At 37.1% G+C, this 11,871-nt stretch overlaps 1 pseudogene; it reads right to left on the reverse strand.

Moving 5' to 3' along the window:
* Window positions 1-10,753: 10,753 nt before the first annotated feature.
* On the reverse strand, window positions 10,754-11,491 carry LOC118534168 (peroxiredoxin-1 pseudogene; annotated as a pseudogene).
* Between the last annotated feature and the right edge of the window lie 380 nt (window positions 11,492-11,871).

Below are 11,871 nucleotides of genomic sequence, written 5' to 3' on the forward strand. Positions count from 1 at the left end.
AGTCTATGAGCCTATTTGGCCCACAGGCCAGTTTGTCTACCACTGCAATACAGTCCTGCTACAGAGGGTTTTAACAGCAGTAGAAATGGCATACAGACATCCAGGATTTGAGAGGTCTGCATATAGCAACAGGCTTCCAGTAAAAGGCTGAAAGTTTTGGTAATTTATTGTTTCTAAATATATTGATAATATTTTAAAAGAATTATTTATTTATTTATTTATTTGAGAGAGAGAGAGAGAGAGAGAATGACCAGGGGTGGTGGGGAATGGGGAGACAGGCAGACAGAATATCAGCAGATTCCCCTGCTGAGCGGGGAGCCCAGTGCAGGGCTTGATCTTACCACCCTGAGATCATGACCTGAGCCAAAATCAAGAGTCAGACACTCAACCGACTTAGCCACCCAGGCGCCCCATAAATATATTGGTAATTTTAAAATGGAAAATTCCAGGGTATTTTACAGAGTTTGTTGCTTATTTGTTTTTTGTTCTGAGTAGTTCTTAGACCATAACTTTTCAAACTTTACTGTGCATGGGAGTAATACATAGTTATCCTGTTAAGAGGCAAACAGGCAAGTCTGTTTTGGCGCCCAAGACTATAGTTTTAATAGGCTCACAGGTGATGCCAATGTTGTTGGTCCTTCCATCACCCTTTGAGTAGCTAGGGCATAGACAACATTTAAAAAAGTCCAATTTGACCTGATAAGTGCTAATGAGTCTATATATGGGAGTTTAAAGGAATGAAATTTTATGGTTGTAAATGAAGGGCATAGCCCTTGAAAAATGAAAGCCAAAAGATATGAAAAAGAATGTAATAACATTTACATTACAGACATTCCTCATCTGAAGATGTTTTGACTTAGGGTTTTTTGACTTACGATTTTGTGAAAGCAAGATGCATTTAGTAGAAACCATACTTTGAATTTTGAATTTTGATCTTTTCCCTGACTAGTGGTGTGCTTTGGTAATCTCTTGTGAGGCCAGTCATCAGCAGCCAGCCCCAGCTCCCTGCCAGCCATGCGATCACAAGCGTAAACAACCAATATACCTATAACCACTTTGTATCCGTACAACTGTTCTGTTTTTCACCTGCATTACTTCAGTACAGTATAAATACACTTTGTGAGATATTCAACACTTTATTATAAAAGTAGGCTTTGTGCTAGAAGATTTTGCCCAACTATAGGCTAATGTAAGCATTCTGGAGCACATTTAAGGTAGACTAGGCTAAACAATGATGTTTGTTCAATAGGTTAGGTATATTAAATGCATTTTCAACTTAAATGATATTTTCAACTTCAATGGGTTTGTCAGGACATAACCCATTGTAGGTTAAGGAAGATTGGTGTATGAATGGCTTCACCAAATTAAGAATTGCACTAACAGCCCAGTATACTTAACTTGCTAAACACTAAATATACTGGCTACTCCCAAAAATATAGCTTTAATGCAGACCACATTCATCCTAACTCTTCAAATATTTTTCAGCTTTTTGGTGGATTACCTAATACTAAAGTAATGAGCAATTAAGTAAAAACTATAAAGTACAAGGGCTATTAAGAATTGCTATGTACCCTTTAGGCTTACATGTTGCATTTGCTGTGTGCACACATAAATATGCAAGTATGCATGATGCTTAAAATGCATTTGGTCTGAGGATTTCTAATGTCAAGTTTCAATCCCATGCAAATGAAAGGGGCTGAATGCATAAACCTGTCAAAATGATGATTTTAATGGAAATGTCAAGATACTTCTGAAAGCCAATATAATAATCCCTTTTATGCAGCACTACGAAGGAGCCTATGATCCTAAAAGAACTAACCTGTCACCCTGCACTATACGTTTCATCCTATTACCATCCTCAGCTCCATTATCTAAATGACCAAGCACTCCTTCAATTCTAGGGCTAAATGATGTCATGACATGACTATCATCATATTTATACCTCATAAAATTAGAAAGGTTATTAAACATAATTTGACCTTTGGCATACTCTAATAGAATCCTGATTTTTGCTGTTTTCTTTCTTTTCCTCCTTTTCCCCTCTATCCACTCCCATCACTCATTTCAGTTTTTTTTTCTTCTTTTCAAATAAATTGTTTCCCACTTACACTGATGTTATGTTGCATGACCAAATCTAGGATTTTATAAAATGCAATTTTTATTCTAGTGCTTCCTAATTATTTTTCAAAGCTGCCACTCAGGAGAGAAAAGTTACTTCCATTCAAACCTAAATTCAATGCCCTTGAAAATTTTCTAAAGCATCAGGTGATGTGGGGTCTGAGATGTCTTGCTGTTTTGTGGTTACTATTGTCTTTAACTAGCTGGTAATACAGTCCAGAAGGCTATTAGCTATGTTTATCTGTGTTGGTTCACTCTGATCAAAACATATTCAAAGAACAGGTGCTTCATGATGGGCTAAGGTCACGCATTTGGTATGTTGGACAATTGAGAAGGAAAGAGTTTTTGCCAGAACCTTTACAGACTCCTATGCTGTATAATGACCTTCCCTCTTGTATTTAAGATACTTTTAAATAGATTTAACAGAAATAGTTATATTTTATAAATGCTTCAAAATAAGGGCAATGAGCTGTGTGTGTGTGTGTGTGTGTGTGTGTGTGTGTGTGTGTTCTTTTCTTTGGAGTTCAATGCTAATTTATCTTGTCCGTAATGTATGTTTTCTGTTCCAAAGCCTTCTCAACACAAAATCTTATTTTTCAGTCTCCTTCGAGTGTTGGTTACTTTTTAACATTCTCTCAGCTTCCTTGTTAATGTCCCGGATGCCAATGGCTTCCACATGGTAATACATTTTCACAATTAATTTTCCATTCAAGAAACTAGTCTCTTACACTCAACTCACAGCTTCCTGTTCTCAGTTTGATTTATTATGGCATTTATTTACACTCAGTAGCTATTTATTAAATATATACTACATGACAAAAAAAAAGCAGTCTCTGCTTTCAAGGAATTTGTAGCCTAGTAGGTCTATGGCAAGAGAATGGATAATAAAATATGATGTGATATGCCAGCTTTTAAATCCATGAATCAATCAATATATATTTATGAAATGAAAACTAGGAACAATCATCAAGCCTTTATTAGACATAGATGTGGATGTGGATATAAATACAGACACAAATAGAATTATTGACTCCAAAGAGATTGAAAACTGGTAGGAGAAAAAATAATAATATAAAGAGAAACCCTTGTTACGAGATATTATATGATAACTGTCATATATTCTTATTAGAGGCAGAAAGTCCATAGGAAATTAATCCTTCTCTAGTAAGAATTCTTTTCATACCTGGTGTTCAATATTGGTAATAACATTTTATTCTTTGTTCCATATTTGCTTGATCACAGAATGAATAATTTATCTGCCTATGCATTTTATTTTATGAATTGACTAAAGAGATCACTCTATTTCTTTGGTCTTTCTTTATGTCCTGTCTTTTATTTGCCTCTATTTTTTGTGTAGAGTGATTCAATTGGTTTGATCAAACTACCATTAAAAATATCATAGACTTTATGGTTTAAAAAAGAGAAACTTATTTTCTCTCAGTTTTGGAGGCTGCAGCCCCAGGTCAAGATGCCAGCTGATTCGGTTCCTGGTGAGGAACTGTCATTTCACAGCTTTGTAGTTCTAATCAAATAAAAGTGGTCTTATCTAGACTAAGAAAATGGCTATCATTCACAAAAGAACTAGAAACACACTTCATATCAAGATGGTACTATTTATTTTTCTGTGTTTGATCATAGTCTCTATTTGGACTTTAGCTGTAAGAGACATACACAAGCATACACAGACACACACAGACATACTCCTTGCCAAGGGACTGATTTCTTATTGTCCTTTTAAAATATATCTAATCTTAATATGCTGGGAAAACAACAACCACAAAAACAACCAAGAATGACAGTATAAGTATACCACTTTTTCTATGAAAAAGCATGAGTGTTTTAGGTTACCCAATTAGTCTTTCTGTCTCCTCTCTGTTTTGTAATTTAGCCACTGTACTTCTTCCAACTTAGTTGTCCTATTGCACTGTTTTATTTTTCTTTTTTTCAATTATTTTAAAATACACATAACAAAATTTACCATCTTCACCATTTTTGAGTGCTCAGTTCTATGATATTAAATACATTTATATTGTTGTATACCCATCACCATCATCCATCCCCATTACTTTTTTCATCTTGTAAAACTGAAAACCTATATCTAAATATTTATTACATAGTAACTCCATATTCTCCCATACCCCAGCTTTGGGCAACCACCATTCTACTTTTTATCTCTATGACTTTGTCTACCCTAAGTACCTCCTATAAGTGGAATCATACAGTGTTTGTCTTTCTGTGACTCATTCATTTCACTTAGTATAAAGTTTTCAAGATTCATCCATGTTGTAGTATATTACAGAATTTCTTTCCTTTTTAAGGCTGAATAATATTCTCTGTGTGTGTATACCACATTTTGCTTATCCATTCATCCATTGTTGGAAACTTGGGTTACTTCCCCATTTTAGCTATTGTGAATAATGCTGCTTGAACCTGGGTATAATATCTCTTCAAGATGCTGCTTTCAATTCTTTTGGATATATATTCAGAAATGGAATTGCTGGGGGCACGTGGGTGGCTCAATCAGTTAAGCATCCAACTCTTGATCTCAGCTCAGGTCTTTATTTCAGGGTTGTGAGTTCAAGCCCCGCATTGGGCTCCACATTGGGCAAGGAGCCTACTTAAAAAAAAAAAAAATGGAATTGCTGGATCACATGGAAATTCTATTCGACCTCGGCTGTAGCAACTTCTTGCTAGATACTTCTCCAAAGACAAGGAAAACAAAAGCAAAAATAAACTACTGGGACTTCCTCAAGATAAAATCTTCTGCACAGCAAAGGAAACAGTCAAGAAAACTAAAAGGCAACCCATGGAATAGGAGAAGATATTTACAAATGATGTATCAGATAAAGCGCTAGTATCCAAGATCTATAAAGATCTTATCAAACTCAACACCCAAAAAACAAATAATTCAATCAAGAATTGGGCAGAAGACATGAACAGACATTTCTCCAAAGAAGACATACAAATGGCCAACAGACACATGAAAAAATGCTCCATATCACTTGGCATCAGGAAATACAAATCAAAACCACAATGAGATGCCACCTCACACCAGTCAGGATGGCTAAAATTAACAAGAAAAGAAACAACAAATGTTGATGAGGATGCAGAGAAAGGGGAACCCTCTTACACTGTTGGTGGGAATGCATACTGGTACAGCCACTCTGGAAAACAGTATGGTATGGAGGTTCCTCAAGAAGTTAAAAATAGAGCTACCCTATAACCCAGCTATTACACTACTGGGTATTTACCCCAAAGATACAAATGTAGTGATCAGAAGGGGCACCTGCATCCCAATGTTTATAGCAGCAATGTCCACAATAGCCAAACTGTGGAAGGAGCTGAAATGAATGGATAAAGAAGATGTGGTATATATATACAATGGAATATTACTTAACCATCAGAAAGGATGAATACTTACCATTTACATCAACATGGATGGAGCTGGAGGGTATTATGCTGAGTAAAATAAGTCAATCAGAGAAAGACAATTATCATATGGTTTTACTCATATGTGGAATATAAGAAACAGTGCAGAGGATCATAGGGGAAGGGAGGGAAAACTGAATGGGAAGTCATCAAAGAGGGAGAAAAACCATGAGAGATTCTTAACTCTAGGAAACAAACTGAGGGTTGCTGGCGGTGGGCGGAGTTGAGGGGGATGGGGTAATTAGGTGATGGGTATTAAGGAGGGCACATGATGTGATGAGCACTGGATGGTATATACAACTGATAAATTATTGAACATTGCATCTGAAACTGATGATGTATTATATGTTGGCTAATTGAATTTAAATAAAAAATAAAAAATGGAATTGCTGGATCACATGGAAATTCTATTTTTAATTTTTTTAGGGACTTCAATACTTTTTTTCACAGGAGCTGTACCATTTTATATTGCCAACAGTGCACAAGGATTCTCCTTTCTATACATCCTTGTCAATACCTATTGCTTTCTGGTTTTTTTCATAGTAGCCTTCCTAATGGGTGTGAGATGGTTATAGCACTGATTTTTATCACATTACTCTATTGCTCAAAAACCTTCCATGGCTCCCCATTACCTTGAAATAAACTACAAATGCATGGCTTGTATATACTGTCAACAGCAAAGCTTTTAGAGTTACATCCCATTAATGCTATATATAAAGCCCCCTGCAATCTTACTAGTTTCCCCATTATCTCCTAAACTTTATACATGTTTCCTCTTATATGCATACTAAAATTTGCAAGATTTCTTCCAAGTGATACACATTTCTTTTCACTTAACCCAGTTTTTCTCTAGGATGCAATATTGGCGTTTAGGGCAGAATAATTTTTCCTTTTGCGGAATTTTCCTGCATCTCAACAAAATGTTAAAAATCCCTGGTCTTTGTTCATTAAGTGCCAGTAGAACTCTTATATTGTAGTTACAACCAAAATGCCTTCACACATTTCCAAAAGCTGTTAGTCAGGACTCTTCTTGTTATAAGTAGTAGAAAATATCAATCAATCTGGCTTAAGCAAACAAGTGAGTGAATGTGCCAATGGAACTGAAAAATTCAGGGGAAAGTTTATAACTTCAGGTACATAAAGACTTACTAGCATCTAAAAGATTTTTTTCTAACTTTGTGTAACTGTTCTATAGTCCAGTATACTTATAGATGGGCCTTCCTCTATGTTGGCTTCCAGTACTATCAGACCTATGTCCCCATAAGCTCTGATTCAAGAAGAGAAGAGATTGTCCCTTTCCCAGTCACTCAAGCAAAAATTCTACTTATATTTGAAATTGTCTTGGCTGGGGTCATGATCCTTTATAAAGGCATCACTATGGACAGAGAAACATAACATTCTTTTGCATGTTCCTCAAACCGAGGGTAGGATATGGACTACCATTTGGAAAGAGGTAGTTCACCAAAGAAATTTAAGGTACTCTTAAAAGAAGACAGAATAATGGATGCTGGACAACAAAATACCAAAATGAAGTTACCTATAAAAAATATTAGTTGCTTAATTTTAGGCAAAGAGTTTCAATTCTGAGCTGTTTCTCTAAATCTATAAAATGTAAATAATGGCAACTACCTCGCAGGTAGATAGTATGAGATTCAAAGTGGAAAGTATATAACATAAAACCTGGACCATCTCTGCTTAAAACATACCTTATTCCCTTTAAATTCCCTTTTTTTGAAAAAGATTTTATTTATTTATTTGACAGAGAGAGAGTGTGCACAAACAGGGGGAGTGGCAGAGGGAGAGGGAGAAGGAGGCTCCCTGCTGAGCAGGGAGCCCGATGCGGGGCTCGATCCCAGGACCCTGAGATCATGACCTGAGCCAAAGGCAGACGCTCAACCCACTGAGCCACCCAGGCACCCCTACATTCCCTTCTACAGTGAATCAGAAATGGTTTTTAAAATAGCAATTGGTAAGGATGAGTACAACCTATATAGGTTGGAGAACCTGACCTGTCAGACTAGAACTCAGCCAGTATACCACACCAAAGTACACAGCTGCTTATCATCTTTGGTCCTAGTGAAATTCTTCAGGATTACTTCTATCTGCATTCATCTCTCTTTTTCCTTCTAACCCATGGTGGAACTTCTAGTGATTTCTGTACCAAATCTTGTATGGCCGAAGACTTTTATTATCCTTACCCCTCTGTATTTCATAATTTTTACTATTTTACATACTATTTTACTATTTTACATTTAGTCTGTAAAACCTGTTTTTTGGGGTACCTAGGTGGCTCAGTCAGTTAAGCGACTGCCTTCAGCTCAGGTCATGATCCCAGGGTCCTGGGATTGAGCCCCATATCAGGCTCTTTGCTCAGCGGAGAGCTTGCTTCTCCCTCTCCGTCTGAGTTCCCCCTGTTTTTGCTCTCTTGCTCTCTCTCTCAAATAAATAAATAAAATCTTTTTAAGAAATGAAAAAAACACCTGTTTTTAATCATCTAATTTCTTGTTTTAAATAATAAAAGACATATGCCAGTTAGATCTATAAGAACCTCCCTAAAACAGTGTCAGACACAGAAGATAGCCTGCACTCATTATATCTTGTAAACCAGAAAGGCACTGAGGGGCCCTGGATGAAAGTGGCTGGGTGTGTGGAGTTGCACATACTAATCGTATCCACCCCTCAATGTTGCAATGGCCTCTGTGCGCACAGATGGAAAACCATCGATGCTGGATAAAGATTGCAGTTTTTAGAGTCAAATTCTCAGCTTTGCAGTAATGACCTGTGTGATTTTGGACAATTTTCTTCACCTTATTAATCCTCAGTTTCTTCATCTATAAAATAGAAATTATAATCCTTAGTTTTCAGAAAGAATATGAGAATTGAAAATCAACCAAAATTCCTGATAAGTAGCCATTCAGAAAATGAATCTTCATATTTCATGAAGATGATGGTTTTCGTGGCATCTCTGCCACCTTTGTTGGTTATTTAACTATTAGGCAGATGCCATTCTTGCCACCTCAGTTTATTGGGAAATATTTTGTGTCCATGAGCTCCTGTTCTCTGCTTTGCTTACCACAGTACCTTATAAACATTAAACTTTGAGTAAATGAATGCATGAATGAATAAATTTGTTAAGCAGACCCTTGAAAATGAAAATGGAAATGATTTGAGGAATCTTACATTGGACAGATAAAGCTGTGGAAAATTTTTTATATACAAGCATAGTTTCTTTTTTCTATGAAAAAAATCAGGTTTTTATCAGAATTTCAAGGAATAAGTTATATCTAATATTCAAACATTTTGATAATTTTAGACAAAACTGAGATTTTTATTAAAGCCTATTTAATGCTAAATCTGCATAATAGACTCTGATATGTCAGAGAGAAGTTTGAAACAGGAGCCAGAAATGAGGGTTTAAGCCTGCCATTTCAATCCAGCATTTCCAACTTCAAAACGAGGTGGTTGGACTAGGTAGTTTTTCTGATTCCCTTATTCATAGACTTTATGATCCTTGCCAAGATATTGAAAATACTTTTCAATCCATTTCCAAGTGGACATGCTCAGGGGAAAGCAGAATATTCTCTAAATATATCAGGATCAGAGCAACTTTTTATGATCCAAACCAGGGCAGACAGGGGCTACTATTCTTTGGAGTTCACATTCTTTTGGAATAAAAGTAAGCCAAAAACATAATATTATATAAAGAATATAAATCAGGGCGATGTGATAAAGAGCGAGTGATGATGGCCAAATTAGTTGAATGGCCCAGGAAAGTCTTTCTTAGGATAAGTCTGAGCAATGCTTGGAAGGAAGAAAAGAAAAGTTGCATGCCCAACCATGCAAAGATTAACAATGGAAAGAAACCTTGCAAGAGACGTACCTACAAATGTCAAGTCCCAGAGGCTGGCTGGGCTTAGCATATTAGAGCCAGAGAAGGAGAAGACTGTTTGGATTATAGTAAGGTAAAGGATAGAGGTGGGAAAATAACGTGGATGAGTTAGATCGTGGCTAGAGCCTAGAGAATTTCATAGTGAGATTGTAGAGCTATAAGAGTTTAGATTTTGGATGTTATTGTAGGTGCTTTGGGAAGTGATGATACCAGATTTATGTCATTAAGCCTTGCTTTGTGAAAAATTCACATTTCTAAAAGCTAGATTTTTTTTTTTTTTTTGTAATGGCCAGGTCCTGATTCAAATCGAAAGAAACTGTTGTAAAAGAATTATTTGCTATTAAAATCCCTTCCAAGTACCTGAAGCTATTTTATTCATGCACTCTAATCAATACTCACGGAACAGGTTATAACGTCGTTTAAACGAGTCAGTTCCTGGCTGGCATCGTCATTGCCGGCATGTTCATGCGTTCCCATTGTTTTTTAAACTGCATTTTACACCAGGGGAAATTGCACACAGTAAATGTCAAGGATTCACTAGGGGCATTACAGTTTCCGAGGCATGAAGCTAATACATATTTGTCTCATTACTGTCAGCCGATCAACTTTATTTCATGGATGGCAAGGGCTCGGAGCTCATAGGAGATGTAGTTACAAACGACCTTTGGGAGGCTGTAGGGACCACAACTTCCAAAATTCACAGTAGTGTCATGTCATTAATAAGAAACCAGGGAAATGGTGTTCATGGACTTTTTGATACTTGACTTCCTCATAGAAACAGGTGTGTGTTGGGGGGTGTCACATTTTTTAGCTCTGATTCATCAAACCTTAAATTGAAGACAACATAGAGCGTTTGAGTGGGCAGCTTAACCCATTCCTGTGGTTTCCATATTGCCCAGTAATTTTCCTGAGGTAAACATGTTTTGCAGGATCATCAGTCTGTTAATAGTCTTTTGCTTGAATAGTTCCAAAGACAGAGGGAAAAGAAAATCCTGATTTCTTGGTGAGGGCAACTATGCAATATGGGAATCAGATTTTTTTTATGTGTCCAATCTACATGGGTTTATTCTTCATATTTTTAATCAGATTTCATGATTTTTTGGCATAGATTATGTTATGTTCTTTTTTTTTTTTGTCTCAGTTCAAGTTTAATAGAAACAACAAAAGACAAACAGTGATGCCCTACTACTGTACATAAGAGTTGGCCTGCCCCATAACAGCTCAGGCCATTCTCTCCAGAGGAAGAAAGGCTGGCCTCCCCAACCCCTGCAGGAAAGGCCTGTCCTGTCCCCATACCACATCTGTACAGACTCTAAAGTCTTATGTTCTAAGCATGACAATAGTACAAAAGAGATTTTATCTTCATGGCCACCCACTGCAGCCCAGCCCTAAAATAACCCAGCGCTCACTTCTGCTTAGAGAAATATTCTTTGCTCTTCTGGACATCAGTCTTGATGGTATCACGGCCAGGCTTCCAGCCAGCTGGGCACACTTCCCCATGCTTGTCAGTAAACTGGAAGGCCTGAACCAGTCACAGAGTCTCATCCACAGAGCGGCCGACAGGAAGGTCATTTACCATGATCTGCCTAAGGATACATTTATCATCAATGATAAAGAGGCCCCTGAACAAGATGCCTTCATCAGCCTTTAAGACTCCATAGTCCTGAGCAGTGGTACACTTGGGGTCTGATACCAAGGGAATGTTCATGGGTCCCAGTCCTCCTTGGTTCTTGGGTGTGTTGATCCATGCCAAGTGACAGAAATGAGAATCCACAGAAGCACCAATCACTTGACAGTTGAGTTTGTTAAATTCTTCTGCCCTGTCACTGAAAGTAATGATCTCCATGGGGCACACAAAGGTGAAGTCAAGAGGGTAAAAGAAGAACACAATGTATTTTCCTTTGTAGTCAGATAGGCTGAGGTCTTTGAACTGGCCATCTGGCATAACAGCCACGGCTTTGAAGTTGGGGGCAGGATGCCCAATTTTGGCATTTCCTGAAGACATCTTGCTATCAGCAGCTCTGAGAACAAAAACGCCGAAGACAAGGCAGGAAGAAGACGTCTAGATTATGTTATGTTCTTAATGTATTTTCATTTTATTTGAAACTACAATTTTCAAAGTCTTTTTCCCCCCAAGGTATTTAGTGGTGAAAAACATCTATAGGTAACTTTTTAAAAATCGTGCTAGAATATATTCATAATCATAGGGTATAATATGTCATAAACCTTCGATAAATAATCATTACTGAGGAAAATAAATAGTGTGAGGGATATCTTCAACTACTTCTGTTTAGTTCTATCCTATCTAAATACAGTACTAAGAGACTTTCTCTCTATTCTACGCCCTCCTCTTTGGCCATGGCTCTACCACCTATGCTGGGGAGATTCTAGGCAGGGATATTTGTGGCATTTGCCAGTGTTCATGGTGTCTACTC

Source organism: Halichoerus grypus, chromosome 2 (genome assembly GCF_964656455.1).
Source record: "Halichoerus grypus chromosome 2, mHalGry1.hap1.1, whole genome shotgun sequence".
NCBI classification, from domain to species: Eukaryota; Metazoa; Chordata; class Mammalia; order Carnivora; family Phocidae; genus Halichoerus; species Halichoerus grypus.